The sequence below is a fragment of the Pectinophora gossypiella genome, chromosome 18, assembly GCF_024362695.1.
Source record: "Pectinophora gossypiella chromosome 18, ilPecGoss1.1, whole genome shotgun sequence".
NCBI classification, from domain to species: Eukaryota; Metazoa; Arthropoda; class Insecta; order Lepidoptera; family Gelechiidae; genus Pectinophora; species Pectinophora gossypiella.
Window position 1 is genome coordinate 14,561,397 of NC_065421.1, and position 18,135 is coordinate 14,579,531.

Here is an 18,135-nt window from a genome sequence, read left to right on the forward strand (position 1 = left end):
GTTAGTGACATCGTAACGAATACTGAGGGGGATGATTCAGACCATGATTCTGAGTTAATATCAAGTGGAATTTTCCGTCGCAAAATTCATGATTTTTTTTTAGTTTTTTGTAATTATTTTTAATTCTATACTTTTGCGATTGAAAATTCCACTTGATATTAACTCAGAATAATGAGCTAAATCAGCCCCCTCAGTATTCGTTACGATGTCACTTACACCCCTTACCAGTACATACAGGTAGCCATACAAGTAGGTAAGGTTGTTAGTGACACCGTAACGAATACTGAGGGGGATGATTCAGACCATGATTCTGAGTTGATATTAAGTGGAATTTCCTGTCGGAAAATTTATGTTTTTTTAAATTATTTTCCGTTTCATACTTTTGCGACGGAAAATTCCACTTGATATCAACTAAGCGTCATGGCCTGAATCATCCCTCAAAGTTTTCGTTACGATGTCACTAACACCCTGTATATGACGCATAGAAACACACGCGTGCATGCCCCATATGTGGGGCACATTATTCTGGCCATAGTACATAAATTTCAATGTGTTTATCGAAAAATAAGATTACACGTGAACGGTTTGTCTTTTCAGTTACCCAGTAAACGTGTTAAGCGGGGAGCGCCGTTTCAAACCCTGGTACCGGACTTGCACCTATGAGTTAGTATAGATATTATATGATCTGTGGTATAGATTTTCACTAACGCAGTTGGCTCGACCATTATAGACGGTGATACGGCTCACCATGGTCTAACAGAAAGCTCAGTAAATTGTCGGTTTTTGTCCTTTAATTTCATCGTAGACTGTTTTTGTGTTTATTCGGAAAATACGTATATATCCGTCAATTTCTTTCATGAAGATCATCAATAAATAATACCATGATGGTATTTTCATCTGAACTTACCATGAGAGATGAGAAAGATTGTTTTTTTCTATTCAAGTAGAATTTTGCGTGTTGTTTTTTGCCTTCTTCTTTCGGGTTATGAGGTGGTTTACCAACCCCATCAACCCTGGTGTCAGGTTTACTACTGAGCCGCTAACGGGCTGACATGGCTCATGTAACGACTACTAACTTACATCAGTAACTGGGACCAACGGCTTAACGTGCCTTCCGAAGCACGGACCATTTTTCTTTCGGACAATCAAGTGTTCAGCCTGTAATGTCCTATAACCAAACTAGAGAAAACAAAGTGATTTTCGTGATGTGTACGCACCGGGATTTGAACCGGTGACCTCCGGATTGTGAGCCCAACACTCAAACCAGTGGACCACGGAGGCCGTTACGGCTGATGATCGGAAATGAGTATAATAATTATGTTATAGGACAAAAATGAATCAGAACCAATCAGAGATTCGGGGGATCTTCTCGAAAGTTCATTACAAAAGAAACGTCCCATCAAATCGTTCGTACATCTGCGTCCCTCATCGCGAACAAAGATATCGACGTCCGGGTAACGCTGAATACTATCTACATAAATGAACAATGCTATTCAGAAATATGCCCGTACCAACCATACAGCACCGAAAGGTCGGGAACAAAACACTAACGCTGACACACTTCGGTATCCATTGTCGAGGCTCTTAGCGGTTCCAGCGGAGATCAATCAATCATTACGTAGTAAAGTATCGATGTATAATAGTTAACGTGACAGCCGCATATTGGATGGCAGGTATGCTTTTGTGGAAATTTCAGCCCCTGTGTTGTGCTAGTCGCGACGTCATTCGACACGATGATTAAACCATTCTTGATGGTCAAAGGTAAAAGTAGAGTGACTACTCATACGATATTTACCCGAGTGCGGCGAAGCACAAAGAAGGGTTATGTGTTTGACCGCTACAGGGTGTTAGTGATATCGTAACGAAAACTTTGAGGGATGATTCAGACCATGATCCTGAGTTAATATAAAGTGGATTTTTTCGTCGCAAAATTAATGGTATTTTTTACTTTTTATGAATTTTCAATTCTATACATTTGCGATAGAAAATGGGGCGCCCTCTAGAGGATATTAACTGTGGACGACCAATTTTTTTTTTCAAATGGTATTGTTTTGCATATCAAATGAAAGGGCTTAATTTGCACATTTCAAATAAGTACATATTACCTACTAGCTTTTACCAGCAGGTTTTCTTGTATTTACTCGATAGGTTGAGGTAAACCTAGCTCAGCCGCTGGTGGGGAGCAGAGAGTTACCGTTCTATACGTAGTATTGTTCCTTATTCTATGGCCCCAGTTGAGCGCTTTTAGGCGATTCTAACACTGCCCCGCATGATGCAGCGTAGCGCGTGGATGCGTGTTCTTCCGTTGCTTTTAAGTATTTCCGTTTGTATAGAAAACACGCACAGTCTAACACCCAGAAAATGCATCCACGCGCGTTCATGCCGATGCATTTTCTGTGGCCTTAATCTTGCATCTTCGACATAATCACTTTTTCTTCTATCGTGTGATTTATGAGGTGAATGCCGGCATCATCAAACCTGGGTTTATTATCGAGCGAGCTGACACATGTAACGACTACACACACATACATTAGTAATAATAATCACTTATAACTACATTGTTTATGGTTTACGCGATTACTATTAGGTATTATTAAAACACATAACTACGGGTTCATACCGCGTTCAATCAGGAATATGAGACGCCCTTCTCTGATTTCATTATAATTACTTAGCTAAGTGATAGTGGAATGGTATTCAAAAATTTCAAAATTAAAAAAAATAATAATAATAAAAATAATAATAAATACATACAAAAGACACGCCTATTTCCCGTCAGGGCAGGGCAGTCTATTATAAAAAATAAAAAATGATTACAAGAATCTTATTTGAAATTAATAAATACAGGATATTAGTGACATCGTAATAAAAAGTTTAAGGGATAATTCATACCATGACTTTGAGTTGATATCAAGTGGAATTTTCTGTCGAAACTGAAAATAATTAAAAAATAAAACAAAAATTTTCATCAATTTTCCGTTAGAAAATTCCACTTGATATCAACTCAGAATCATGGTCTGAATCGTTCCCCTCAGTATTTGCTACGGTGTCACTATCACCTATACATACACGTATTGCTACATGTACGTACTTGTTTGTACGGGGTGTAAATGACAAGTAACGAATACTGAGGGGGATGATTCTGATATTCTGAGTTGAAACCAAGTGGAGTTTTTCATGGCAAAGGTATACAATTAAAATTAATTTAAAAAAATACAAATAAAGAACAACCTTTTGACGGAAAGTCCACTTTATATTAACTCAGAATCATGATCTAAATCATCCTCTTCAGTATTCGTTACGTCACTAACAACCCCTATATACGAATTTGCTCAAGTGACTTGTAACAAGTTTTTCCTTACACATTCCAACAGACGTGTATCAAACTTTAACCAAAATTCGATAGATTTAAACTGTCTGAAATATATCCGTACGGAAATTGCCCGTTATCTATTTCTAAAATGTAGTATAATACAGCGGAATCCAATTAGTGCGATGATCAGCACGAGCCGAACTATTTCAGGTGCAGTCAAAGTGTTTAATATGCGACCCAGCTAATCAAAACTATCGGAAGTTCACCGAACTTGCCCGTACGCTTCCTCTTGTATACGTCTACCTATGTTGTATATATAACAACTGAAACAATGTTGTAACATCCATCCATATACTTCACATAATTTAGACACATATATACATACATAAACTCACGCCTATTTCCCACCGGGGTAAGCAGAGACTATGGAATTCCATTTGCTTCGATCCTGACACACTTATCTTGCTTCCTCCACATTCATCAATCGCTTCATACACGCACGCTGGTTCAGAGTAGATCGTACTAAACCTTTTCTAAGGACATTTCCAATTTCACATAATTTATACTCTATTTAAACAATTTGAAATAAGGCTTAGGCTATACCGCGATCAGATCTAGGATGTTTTAAAGAAAGGCAAGCAGGGCTAATATGCGCAATTTGATAAAATTATCGATGGATTCAATAAATTTTGTCGAAATCGATAATTTTGTTTATTTGCCCTAACATGTGTACCATGTGATTATGTCGTATTTTAACAGAACGACATGACTTATTTGGGTTCACATATTAGCTCCAATCGATAAAATGACATTATAATGTCGTCAGTGACAAAATAGTAGGTACTCTTAAGCTGGCGAGCTCGCATGAAGTTTTTTATGAGAGTGGAAAAAGCGAAAGTTGTCAGGATCATATTAATTGGAATTCCGTAATCTCTGCCTACCCTGACGGGAAATAGGGGTGATCTTACGCATATTTCTATATATTCATTTTGAGCATGCATATTATCCCATTTTAGCCCTGTTTGGTGAGCGCGTAGCTTATACGTACATCATAGAGTCACGGGTTTGAATCCCGACTCGATGTCTAAACAAGTCAATTCGGCTTTTAACCTCTCATCTGCCGAGATACCAGACACAATAGATTTTACATTGTGTCTGGTCGAGATCCGCGTTCCGGCAGATGAGAGGTTAAGAGTTTGAATCTAAACAAATAGACTCACATTCGCTCAGTTTTTCTGAAAAAACGATCGAACCGTGTTGTAATTATGCGTACATTAAGTTACGTAGGCAGTATAAGTTCGTTCCTCAAATTAAGATGTTATGGCTGTTCAATTAAAGTGCAATGGAAAGAAAGAAAGAAACATTTATTATTTAGGACACCACAGACACGGATTACATAATATATATATACATTATAATGACATCAAATCAAAAGACAAATAACGCACACGTGAAATATTTTCTATATGGGAATATGGAAAACGAACACAGAAACTTATACTTAAATTAAATGTGACGTCATGTCGGCTTACCAATATCGGTTGTACTGTGTCGTGTTTTACACAGCGTAGCTTGTGAAGATGCGCCGCGGACATTTTTTTACAGCGGTCTATTAGTTATACGAGGTCTATGGTTTGAATTCATGTTTATTGTTATCACGTGGGTCCCAAGAACTGTGTCCAGTTAATGGTAATTGTCTCACACCCTATTACGTAAGACTTAAACATAGCTGCTGTAAGCTATACGAATCTGCCAGCCCCTTTGAGGTTATAGACGTGATGCTATGTTATGTTTGTTATCATAGTTTTACGCTTCTTACGCTTTCAGAGCAAACATTGTTTAGATTTCATGCACTTAAGTACACCCAGCTAGGCGAGCCAGGTGCATGTCAAAGTACAGCCGTGGAAATGCAGTTGTTTCGTAATTTCCGCCCCTCGAGAGATGAGAGGACAGGTGGTGTACCTCCTTTACATCCACTTTTTTATACTTTTTACTATATATATAGCCGGATTTTTTTTATGTATATATGCAGTTGACACCAACAAGACACAGTTTACAAAAATACGTACATTTTGTCGGTCACCTAATCATAAAGGTGAGAGGGCCCCTTAGATATTAGGAAAGCTAAGCCCCAAGTAATTATTTTTCTGTAACCCATAAGTTATTTCTTAACATATTTTCCTGGATTCCAAACGCGTTTAATAAACAACAAAAACCTATCGACAGCAAAGCCACGTCGTCACGTTACTTAAGGCGCCATCAGTCCATAGTTTTATAGACTATTCAAGCGGGATTCATGGGAAGGGTACCTACAGAAAATGGCGGCAATACGTTCGCAAGATGGCTCCACAATACGGCGCACAATATGGCGCGCTCATCCCGTCGCAGTCACAGTGCAATTTCCTCCTGGCAGATGACGGCGCTGCGTGAAATGTCTTATTTTATGAACTCACTGCTACATACGTAATGCAGAGAAAATTGCAAAAGAGATTTCTTGAGATCTGATTGCAAATAATGCAAATGGGGCAATGCCACACACAATATTTTCAACCAATATTTATTTGTAAGAGCAGAAGAAAAAAGAACCAAAAAGATTATAGAGAACCGGAGAGGAAATATGATTGGGCACATGATACGACACGATTCGTTTATAAAAAACATCATAGAAGGAAAAATTTAAGTAAAGAGAGAAAGAGGTAGACTTATGAGAACATTTATGAAACAAATAAAAGAGAATGTGTAGGTCGTGTCGTATCAGGAGGTGAAGGATTTGGCGGGAACAAGAGAGGAATGGCGATTACTCCACCGACAAGAGGACAGCTCTAAAATAAGGAGAGAGAGAGAGAGGGATAGATTTATTTATTTGTATTTTAAAGTAAAGTAGTTCCCTACATAGATAGTTACAAATAAATTTATCAAAACTTCAAAAAAGCATGCTTTAAAGTGGTAGACAAAGCCGATAGTTTTATTAGTTATCGTTTAAATAACCAAAGAACGAAAAACATCGCAACAAAAAGCTTTGTGATAGAATCTATATTAAACACTGAATTAATCTAATTTACCCTAAATTAGAACACTCATTTGCTTCACAGATGCGGCACATGATAGTCATAATCCTAGATCCAGGAAACAATGCGTCATCCAATGTTTACTAGAGCCATGACTCGACCTTTTTACAAATCATGCTTTGTTTGCACTATTAATTATTATTAGAGCACTTGTGAGTCAATTTTAGAAATGTTCTCAGAAATGACCAACTGGTCGTTGTAATGGGGATCGGATGCGTCAGAATTTTGATGTTTATTATAATGATAATAATTTGTAAATTATGCAATTTTGAACGGCATTAAAAGGTGCAACTTATGAGCGTTGGGCTCGCGATCCAGATGTCCCGCAATCGATTCCCAGTGAAGACATATCACGAAAATCACATTGTGATCCCTTGTTTGGTTAAGAAATTACAGGCTGATCACACGATTGTCCAAAAGTAAGATGATATGTGTTTCGGAAGGCACGTCAAATAGTGCGTTGGTTACTACTTACTGTTGTAAGTACGTCGTCGTTACATGCAACATGTCAGGGGCCTTGGTTGCTCAATAACAACCCTAACACCACCAGGGTTGCTGAGGTTGTCGTTGTGTTGTTGTCGACCTCACAATCCACGCTATCCAAGAAGAGATCTTTTCAGAAAGGACATATTTCTGAACACTTTTGGTTTACAGCCCTAATATGGATAAATGGATGGAATGTTCATCATTGAACTTAACTACCGTATTTATATTTTGAACAGGAAAATGTCAGTAATTGCACTTTAGCACATCCCGCCCCGGACACTTCATACAAAACACCTCTTGTACACAGACACTACACATTGACGTTATCGTACAAACGCATCTGCGTGTGTGACGTCTGACGCCCATACTATTGAAGAATAAAGTAAGACCGAGGGGGTGAGGTAAACCTAGCTCAGCCGATGGTGGGGAAGCGGAGAATTGCCGTTCTATGCGTAGTATTATTCCTTATTCTATGGTTACCTTTCTGACGAACACGCCGTGTTGCCTGTAGCGCTATTATTATAATTTCTTTTTGACGTATTTTTTTTTATAATAGGTATATTTGTCGCATTTGACATGAACTGCTCGGTCGAACAGCACTGAGTGCTCTTACTCGGTGTGAGGTTCTTATTGGTAACCATCCATGTCCGGTCACGAGTACTTATATGTATACACTTTGAAACCATGTCACATTAACTTTTTTGACAAATTAAACCGTAGGTCTCTTTAAATGTCAAATATGATAGTGCGACAGGGTTATAAAGTGGGTACATGATATTGCTCATGACTGTCCCTAGCGTTGTCACGTTTTCACAGGGTCCGCTCACCAACACAATACTCTGCCTCTTTTTGTAGCCAATGGTTTAAAAATACATGCATTAAAACGCCACCGGATGACGAAAATTCATCCAAATGATATCATAATGGGAAAATTAAATACTGTACAAATTATTTCGTAATTACTTGTGACTGTGACATGTATAGTAGACGAGACAGCTCGACATGGCAATTCTCTAGTGACGTGACGTTTTCAATATCGATATATTTTTATTATGTATCTAACAAAATGTGAATAAAATAATACCACGTTTTCATTTAAGTTAATATTTATTCATCTGAATCATCTAACGTTAATTTTATTTCTAAAATATTATTAATAAATAAATAAATAAATAATTATTCTTAGTTTTCAATAATTTCTTAGCAAGTATATGTAAAATATACTTGCTATATTTATAATTTTGATTGACCATAAATATTTAGATTAGATTTCTTTTAAATCTATTGTTTTTCTTTTGTGTTAATGTTAATTTCTAGTTCAATAAATTATGTGAGCGAGATTATTTATAATCGATAAACGCGGTCGATACGGACTCGTGCGACACTAAGACTAAGACGCCGCGGGGACTGTGCGGGTGTGCGGGGCGACCCCGCCTCCGCGGCTCACCTCATGCCCCGATTGCCATGTCGACCTGTCATCAACAGTATGTATACTACTATTATGATACATTGTGTGAGGTTTACGCCGTTATTATCATAATGAAAACATATAATGCAGGGTTCTTACCGCGTTAATCAGGGATTACGTATATGTGACCGATATTTCAACTCTGTTACGTGTGTCCACTCCAATTTCATCAGCCGCCCCTCATCATGGCACTTGCAACAATGTTGAAATAGCTGGAGTCTCATATCCCTGATTTACGCGGTAAAAACCCGATATTATGTGTTTCAATTATTATTATGATTTCGTGCGCAATTTTCATTTAAGTTTTATAGATATGAAACACAAATACAGGCTGTTAGTAACACCGTAACGAAAACTTTGGGGGATGATTCCACGCAATAGAACCATTTTTTTCTATTTAGTGAAGGATTCCGACCATGATTCTGAGTTGATATCAAGTAGAATTTCCTGTCGGAAAATTCATTAAAAATTTGTTATTTCTTTTTAATTATTTTCATTTCAATATTTTACTGTACTTTAAGCTAAGGCATTACCTCGTTTTTCACAGAGTCCGCGTGTCTAACCTGAAGATCTATTACCGTTCTTCGATTTAGGTTCCGCCGCCGTAGCAAAAACTTAAAATCTTAATGAAACATTAGCGACAAGAAAAAACCTACCATCGTTTTTAGTAATCACGTAGGCGTTTTATTTTTTTTTTCGTTACGGTTTCACTGACACCCTGTATAATAGTCATAGACAAAACTAAAAGCTTTATATAAGCAGTACTCTTCAAAATCACTACCCTCGATAATGCAACCAATTTCATACGCGCTTGTTGACATTGCTTCCAATTATTTCAACGATTCATTAAAATTATTAATTATTATAATTACTTTCCTATGGCTCTTCAAATATTGGTTTTATACACGTTATTGGATGAAACTTTTCACCTATCGACCTGAAATAAACTTTAGTTCTATTGAACTTAAAATCATTATGTAAAAATCTTCTACTGAATTTCTGCTGAGTTTGGAGTAAAGAACAAAATCTTAGCTTCTTGATTACTTCTAACTTCTTGAGCATGTCGGGGAAGTCGACTAATACCGAGGATATTATCCTCTATTAGCGGAGGCCTGTTTTATTATTAAAAAAAAAAACAAAAGAGGTAGACTACAAGGAGTTTATTTTAATAATGATTTATTGAATTAATAATTTATAAAAAAAATTGGTCGAATAGAAAAACAGCTATACGTCACGGTTTTCGTATCTGTCTTAGGGGCTACCAACTGCAAGTTTTTCTTGTCTACCTAGCCTAGAAAACGTGAGGTTACTTACAAACTTTCGTAGTGGAATATGCATAATTCAATATCTCCTAGTGAATATAGTGCCATAAAACGTTATCTACAACTACGGAAGTCGCCATCTTGCTCGGCCAGGGCTGCCTTATAACACCAGCATAGATGAAATCGCTTTAGAATATCGATTACTCGTACTTTACCAGCATGCCACACAGCTGTTGACGTTTATTTCTTCTAGATAAAGACGGACGAAAGCATAAACTTACGCTCGTAAATTTTTATCACAATTTAATCAAATTGACTACTTGACAGTTGTAACAATAAAATATGAAATATGTCTGTATATGATAGTTTATCATTTAAAGATAGTTATTTTTAATTAAGAACATTTTAAAAATATTTTATTTTTACAAGAAGAATGCGTTTTTTTATCTGTGTATTACAAGACCCGAAACACGAGCGGCCATGATTGAGCCACCACAGTTCACCCCGGACACTCCATACCAAATTCTCATCCTTACCGTGTACTGCCTTACCGCGCATGTGCGAGCAAGACAGACAGTCCGTGCGTGCTCCATCTTACTCCTTTGCGGCTTACGGTTATTTAGACTAAAGTTAGACCTAAAAGGGGTAAGGTACCGATACGAATCGGGCGCCCGGGCGCGGAGAGTTACCGTTCTATACATAAACATAAACTGCCTATATACGTCCACTGCTGGGCACAGGCCTCCCCTCAATCAACCGGAGGGGGTATGGAGCATACTCCACCACGCTGCTCCAATGCGGGTTGGTGGAGGTGTTTTTTACAGCTAATAGCCGGGACCAACGGCTTAACGTGCCCTCCGAAGGACGGAATCATCTTACTTTTTCGGACAATCAGGTGATTCAAGCCTGAAAAGTCCTTACCAAACATAGGACAGTCTCACAAAGTGATTTCGACAATGTCCCCATCGGGAATCGAACCCGGACCTCCAGATCGTGAGCCTAACACTCTAACCACTGGACCACGGAGGCCGTTCTATACGTGGTATTATTTAATCGGAAGACACCTTACAGACATTTTTGATACGAAGGCTAGAGTAAATAGGCATTTGCTAGGTAATCGTGATCTACCCTATGGTTCCCCCCCCCCCACATGGTCACTTACCATCAGATGAGATTGTGGTCAAACGCGAGCCTATATTATTAAAAAATGATGCGCTACGAGTAAGTACGGTAAGTTTCATAATGAACAGCGTAGTAATAGGTAACCAATAGAGAATGCAGTCTCGTCTCGAGATCGCAAATTCGAGATCCTGAAATTTTCGAGATGTCGTCTATTTCATAAAAAAAATGTAAAGTTAGGATGGCTAAAAACTGCTTGTTTGTAATAGTGACGTTAATTAAAACAAAATATATTTTGAACGAAAACAAAAATCTTTATTCTTCAACTAAATAATTAAGTTTTCTTTGGAAATCAGCATAATCAAAACAAAAAGTATAGTTCCAGGAGATTCGCCCAATTCCGTAAATTTCGAATGGGATCTCGTCACATTATGCTTCGAGATTGATCCCGGAACTTAACGAGATATCGCGAGATCGGGATTGAATTCCCTAGTAACCAACCCATAGGTCGCCGTTTAAAGCCCAATCATACTAGTGTGCTACATAATTCTAGACGTTTAGAAATTATTACTTATGTTACGTTTCTACTATCTACATAAACAGACCACACGGTTACGTCAAACGAAACGATCGTTTAGAATCATTTGTTATTTTCCCACACCGACTTGAAATCCTCAGCCAACCCTGTCTTCGGAGGCAGTAGCATTAATGCATGAGACCTGCATTATAATATTCCTTGCATGACATATGCATGTGGAGTTTGCTTTGCATTTAAGGTGAGAACGGGATTGTCTGCGCGAGAAATTCACTACTCGAGGTGTTTATTTCAGACTAAGCTTTCGCTGCTCTTGTATTGCAAGTTGAAGCGCTGTAGAAGTGTTAGTTTATGTAACCTGCTTGGTGACGCCTTGTTCTTCATTATTATGTTAGTTGAAGGTGTTTTCAGTAACGTAATATAGCCTATAAAAGGCAAAAAAATTGGCTTCCTGTTCTCCCTGAAACAGCCCCTACAGCATCCTAAAGACCTTAGCTGATCAATACACATCGCCGCTTTGGAGATGTTTTGTGCGTATGGTGACGATTACGGGAACTTACCCGTTGATGGTCATGAATGCGTGCAAAATATAATTACATCACTAACAATAGTTTCATAAGTCACTTTTTACTAACATAATATAAATGTAATTTTTTGATCCGAAATAAACAATTTTATTTATTTATTTAAATGAAATAGCATAGAAGGAAAGCTATAAGGAAAGATAGTAAGGGGAAGACCAAGAAGAGCTTACATGGAACAAATTAAAGAGAAGGTTAACGTCGTGTCTTATAAGGAAGTGAAGGAATTGGCCTTTGGTAGACAAGAATGGAGAATGCTACACCGACAAGAGCGTGGCTCTTAAATTAGTGGTGAATACAGCCTATATACGTCACACGGCTGGGTACAGGCGTCCCCTCAACCAACAGGAGGGGATGGGAGTAAAATAATACGTATAAATAAATCTTCTTCTATCGTGTGGATTGTGAGAACAATGACTTACCTCATCAACCCTGGTGTCAGGGTTATTATTGAGCCGCCAACGTATGTAACGACTACTGAAATAAGCAGTCGAATTACTTAGTTTTCTTCTTGATTTCACCTGATTATCTATGTATAGGTTGTTTATGTTTGTACAAACACCAAGAAAGTCTGAAAGTTTATCCTTAGCATTTGCCTTACTTAAAGGATATAGACTCCGAGTGTATTACATAAATTCTGTAGATAAACTTATACGTTACTCATCCATTTCTTTATGGAAACCTGACAGAAATCTCTAGAGAGAGCAATCATAGCATTCAGACACGAACTGTATTATGTATTCTGAATAAACTGAAAGGATTTTACATAATGTTACCGTCCTTGCCCTTTTGAAGAGGGTGTATATGATAAAGCTATGCATGAACACCTCTTGCATAGCATGTATACATGTTAGTGACATCGTAACGAACTTTGAGAGATGATTCAGACCATGATTATGAGACATTTGTTTGCATTGCGCACTTACTTTCATATGCGCAAATGTCAAATTGCAATATTGCTTTTTAAGATGAATTCCTTCGATGTGGCTTTTTTTAACCGCCCAGGACTTCGTATTAGTATTGTCCACTCCGTAAGGAGCTTGAGCATGATATTACGTATGTTTATTTTATATAATCAAAAATGCTCTCCCACGGATAAAAACTGCAAATGTCATCAACGAATCATTAATCAAAATGAAACGATTGGACAGTGTAATTAGCAGGCGACCTACGAAAACCACAACTATTATTATAGTATGATGCAACAAATGATGGCAGATTGTGTTAAATATAACATAACATAGCATCACGCCTGTATCCCGAAGGGGTAGGCAGTGTGTAGCATACACACCCACTGGAGCCGGGATTCGAACCCGCGACTCTATGGTGCAAGGCACGCGTTTTCCGAAAAGACGGTAGGTATTAATTAATTAGATGCCTTTTTTTAACGTAAATTATCGTAGATTTGCCGCAGATGGTATTAACTACTTGGCCGGACAAATGGGGAGCGCCCGGTACAACGTTTAAGACAACACGCCTGAGGGTGCCCAGTTGGGCGCGAACCTCGGCTCGGTGGTTGTAGTAGTAGTTTTATATTTAAAGTATCATGACTTTAGAACCTTGTCGCACTATCATATTTGACATTAAATGAAACTTACGGTTCAATTTGTCAAAAAAGGTAATGTGACATGGTTACAAAGTGTATACATATTAGTACTCGCGACCGTACACCTATGACTACCCCTTCGGGGCGTAATAGGTACTATGTTATACAATTGGTAGCCTTAAAGCATCTAGCGATTTGTTCTCATTCTTTTATGACTTTTTTTCAAAATCAGATTACTTTTAAAAGTATAATTCCGCTCAAGAAAATACATTTCAAGGAAAGAATAATAAACTGGAATGAAATAAAAATATTTTTATTGAAGTTATTTTTCTAACTTTTTAATTTCTCTGCTAAACTGAAAACAGCATTATAATATAATACAATAAAGCTCGGTATAGAAGCAACGAAATTTAATAAAAAAGTGCTTATTTTATTGCGTAAACGCAACCATTCCCCCATTTGTGTAGCCTGACGACCTGGTTCAATTTCAATGGAAACTCAATCAATATTATACGTTGTAGCAGTTGAATGAGTGAACTCATTCAAACAAAGTATGGTTTCCCGCTATTCACAGTTTCTAGGTCGATGCAGCCTTCAATACACACATTATTACGTACTTGTATAAACTCACGTCTCTGTTTGATAATGGAGTGGGAAGAACATTTCCTCTGAAAATATTATGACCAACTCGAATGTTGACGTTCATAACATTGTTATGTTTATGTTGGGAACAGCCTCCGTGGTCTAGTTTTTAGAGCGTTAGGCTCACGATATGGAGGTCCGGGTTCGATTCCCGATGGGGACATTGTCGAAACCACTTTGTGAGACTGTCCTTTGTTTGGTAAGGACTTTTCAGGCTTGAATCACCTGATTGTCCGAAAAAGTATGATGATTCCGTGCTTCGGAGGGCACGTTAAGCCGTTGGTCCCGGCTATTAGCCGTAAAAACACCTCCACCAACCCGCAGTGGAGCAGCGTGGTGGAGTATGCTCCATATCCCCTCCGGTTGATTGAGGAGAGGCCTGTGCCCAGCAGTGGGACGCATATAGGCAGTTTATGTTGGGATAAGCTCACGGCTATATCCCAATTTGAGAAGTCAGAAATACATCCATCATAAAATGAACTAAGTACCTACGCCATACTGAGCTTTCTGTTAGACCAACATGATAAGTGGCGAGGCGTATTGCCGTCTATGATAGCCGATATAGAGGTATTATCTATAAACTAGTCATAAGCTTAGCGATTTAAATTCCAAAACATACAAAATATTGCATCAACATTAAAAAGAAGACGAATTATATCTCAAAATCAGGGTAAGGCTTCTTGAGCATACGTTCTATAGTTATAACGAATTTATTTCATTTAGTTCATAATTTTATTTTAATATTTAAGAATGACTTCCTTCTTTATTACGCTATTGTATTCATTTTATGATTATTATTATTTTATTTTGTTTTTAATGTGTAATGAATGATACCAAATGAATTATTCTACTAGTAGAATGTAACCTAGATTATATGCGACATATGACATGTAATACGAACTATTACGAATAAATGAATATGAATAAGAACTCTAGAATGAAGAAGAGATATAAGAGATGAATAAATAACCCTCTCTCTTATTATTTTACTCCGAATACTCAAACTACTACTACTCCGAAAAAAATATATTACGATTCTCCAAAGGTTGATCCAGAGATAGATCTCAACGTAAACAAGTCCCGAATTCATATCCTCGTCTAATTTAATACCAAGTCTATTTCCAACGGTTCTCCCCACGAAATCTGTCCTAAATACAAAACTGCACTCAGCGACATCCGATATTTAGAGATCGGCATTTCTTGGCCAAAAGCCAAAGATCATAGTGGACAGAATTAGTCACCAAGCGAAGCGCCACTTACAAAAAAAACCCGTCACTTCAAAACAGAAGCTAAACTTAATAAGAGCGATGCGCCTTAATTCGCAGAACCCATCGCGATTTGCTTTCAATGTATTTTAGTAGCCGTAAATGTCGTATTAGTGGATGAAATAGTCATAAAAGTATTGTTCATAAAATAAAGTATGGTCGTAATAGTAACTTACGACCAAACTTGCTTTGACTTTCTTTTGCGTGGAGATGCGTTTGCTAGTAAAATGTAATAGCTACATCTTAGCGATATACTTAAGAAGTATAATTATAAACAATTATAGCTAATTGTACATTCGTAAGGACACGTATAGCGGATGAAGGATAATAGGATTGAAAGCGGTATAAGGCGCATGTTTTTGGTAGGACTGATAGGGGAATCAGGGGAAGGACGTACATTGACCAAATTGGAGATGTTCTTACAAAAGGTTCAGACGTACGATCTACTCTGAACCAACGTGCGTGTATGAAACGATTGATGAATGTGGAAAAAGCAAGAGAAGTATGTCAGATTCGAAGCAAATGGAATTCCATAGTCTTTGATTACCACGATGGGAAATAAGCGTAAGTGTTTTTCTTCGTTGACCGGAAGGGGACCTCTGTTTTGAAGTCATTTTGATAAACACCTGTATGCGTTGGTAGTTGTATCGAGGTGTTAAACTACAGACCTTTTATTAAAGCGTCATCTCTCTCTATAAAAGAATCTCCCAAAATGACTTAAGCTGTTATACATTGTACGTACAAGCAAAATGGAGTAAATAAAACGCAAACATTTCTGCGTGCGATTGCCGAAGAGGCAAATATTTGTACAAAGATAAGATGTTTGTTCTAGACCTGAGTAAGAGTACGTTTACCTTCGTAAGACAAAGGATCTTATTGATAGAAAACATACTAGCGTGAGAAATGTACCTGTGGAAATCGATTTCATCATACACAAACACACTCTTGTAATCCCTAATGCGGTGGTCAGGACCACAAAATCAAAGAAAACTTGTGGCCACTCTAAATATGAAGTCAAGGTGGCAAGAAATCAGAATCATTTTTATTCAACGTAATAAATTATCATGGATAAACTTGTTGAAGGTCAATTTAACATTTCTGAATCTACGTCTTTTCGCAAGGTCTTATGTCTGAGGAAAAGAAATAACAAGAAACTGCAACAACAATACATAATATATAACAAGTTATTTAATAACTACAGAACACATAATAACCAGGCATTTTATCATTTAATCATTAATCTTATAATAAGCTTTTAACATACAGTTAGCTTCACATGAGCTTTAATTTTATTTTCAGACAAATTGAAAATTTTACTTATCTGGTATTTTATTGTCTACTGTATTAAAACATCTACATAGCTCCAAAAAAGAAGAATATTATTTTTAATGCTTGTATTGTAAGTATGGTTTTCACAATTTCTCGGAAGAAGAGATACAATTTTACGAACATACAATAATGGTTTTCATAAATATATTGACCTACGACCGTTATGTCTCAAATATTTTATTTTCCTGTACCCAAAGGTTGCTAGTGAAAAATTGCTTCTTAAGCAATAAAGCCGCCTGTTGTGCCTTCCTCTATTTGTAGTCTTTTCTTTTGTATCATGTGACCATTGTGTCAGTTAAATATATTTTTTATCTTAATTCTAAATTGTTTCAGCTTTGAGTGTTACTTCATCAACTAGTAGTGAAGCTGCCGGGTGGAGTATACTCTATTTCTCATCCATTGGTGGAATGGATGCCGTGATATCCTTCAGAAGGTTAGATAATGCTTGTAATATAATCATATTGCCATGGGTCAGTCTCAGAATAACATTTATAAAGCCCTTGACTGACCGCGTTCTACTTGTATCATTTTTAATGCTGTTGATTATTTTCAATCTACTAGCGCTTACTTTATTGCTGGCACTATCATTCCTACAACAGTATATGACTCATAAACAGCAAATATTGACCATTTAAACAATCACTAGCAAGTCCGCAATGATTGTCTACGTACTTGTTTCGACGCTCATATATTTACTAGCGGTAAAGTGGCGAATGTTCCCAACTCCCATAACACTCCCGGAACACTTGGAACTTGATACGACATGACAGAAACATTCTGTCCTTATACTTGACGACGATGAGTTTAGTTCATTTAGGTAGTTGGTGTTTAGAGAAGTTAGCAGGAGGTGCAAAGTTTTCGTAAATATGACCCTCTCCCACGTTTATAATTTATTATTAGTAAAGCTCTGCGGGTCCTATATAACAATGTGCTTAGATCATTGTTGGGGCTTCCACGTTACTGTAGTGCGTCTGCAATGTTTGCTGATGCGCATACTGATGGCTTCCATGCTATCGTTCGCAAGCGAGTCAGTTCCCTAATAACGAGAGTACGTGGCAGCGCCAACAGTCTTCTAAGAATCGTAGCAGAGAGGATGGATGGCCCATTCTGGAAACACTGGGTTATGACTCACGTGGTACCTATACGCCGTGTGGCCAAGTAATGTCATTTAATTTAATTTAATAAGTCTCTATTGTTTAACTAACATTATATGGATGCAGAATCTGAAATAAATATTTTATTATTATTAAAGCTAAAAATGGTAGAAGAATCATTTTGTAACTGAATATAAACTTAGCTTTTATATACAAAATAATACACAATACTTTATTGCACTCAAGGAACATTATATTATAACACTTAAATACAAATAGTATCTACAAAACACGGCCTAAGAAAAAAAAAATTAGGATATATTTAGGATTTATATCATGTAATGGGACATGATAATAATGGTAAAAATAATTAAAACGAAAACATGAGAAATATAATTTGCAAAATATACACTAATTCCAAAACTGC

At 37.2% G+C, this 18,135-nt stretch overlaps 1 protein-coding gene and 1 long non-coding RNA gene across 2 annotated transcripts in view; one reads left to right on the forward strand and one right to left on the reverse strand.

Annotated features, from left to right (window-relative positions):
• Positions 1 to 18,135, reverse strand: part of LOC126374855 (nephrin-like) — a 153,474-nt gene that overhangs the window by 96,484 nt on the left and 38,855 nt on the right. The gene's annotated exons all lie outside the window — the stretch shown is intronic.
• The window catches only part of LOC126374912 (uncharacterized), an 81,296-nt gene continuing 80,050 nt past the window's right edge, over positions 16,890 to 18,135 (forward strand). The window contains exon 1 of the long non-coding RNA XR_007567515.1: positions 16,890 to 17,047. This is a non-coding gene — a long non-coding RNA (uncharacterized LOC126374912). The remainder of the gene's footprint in view (positions 17,048 to 18,135) is intronic.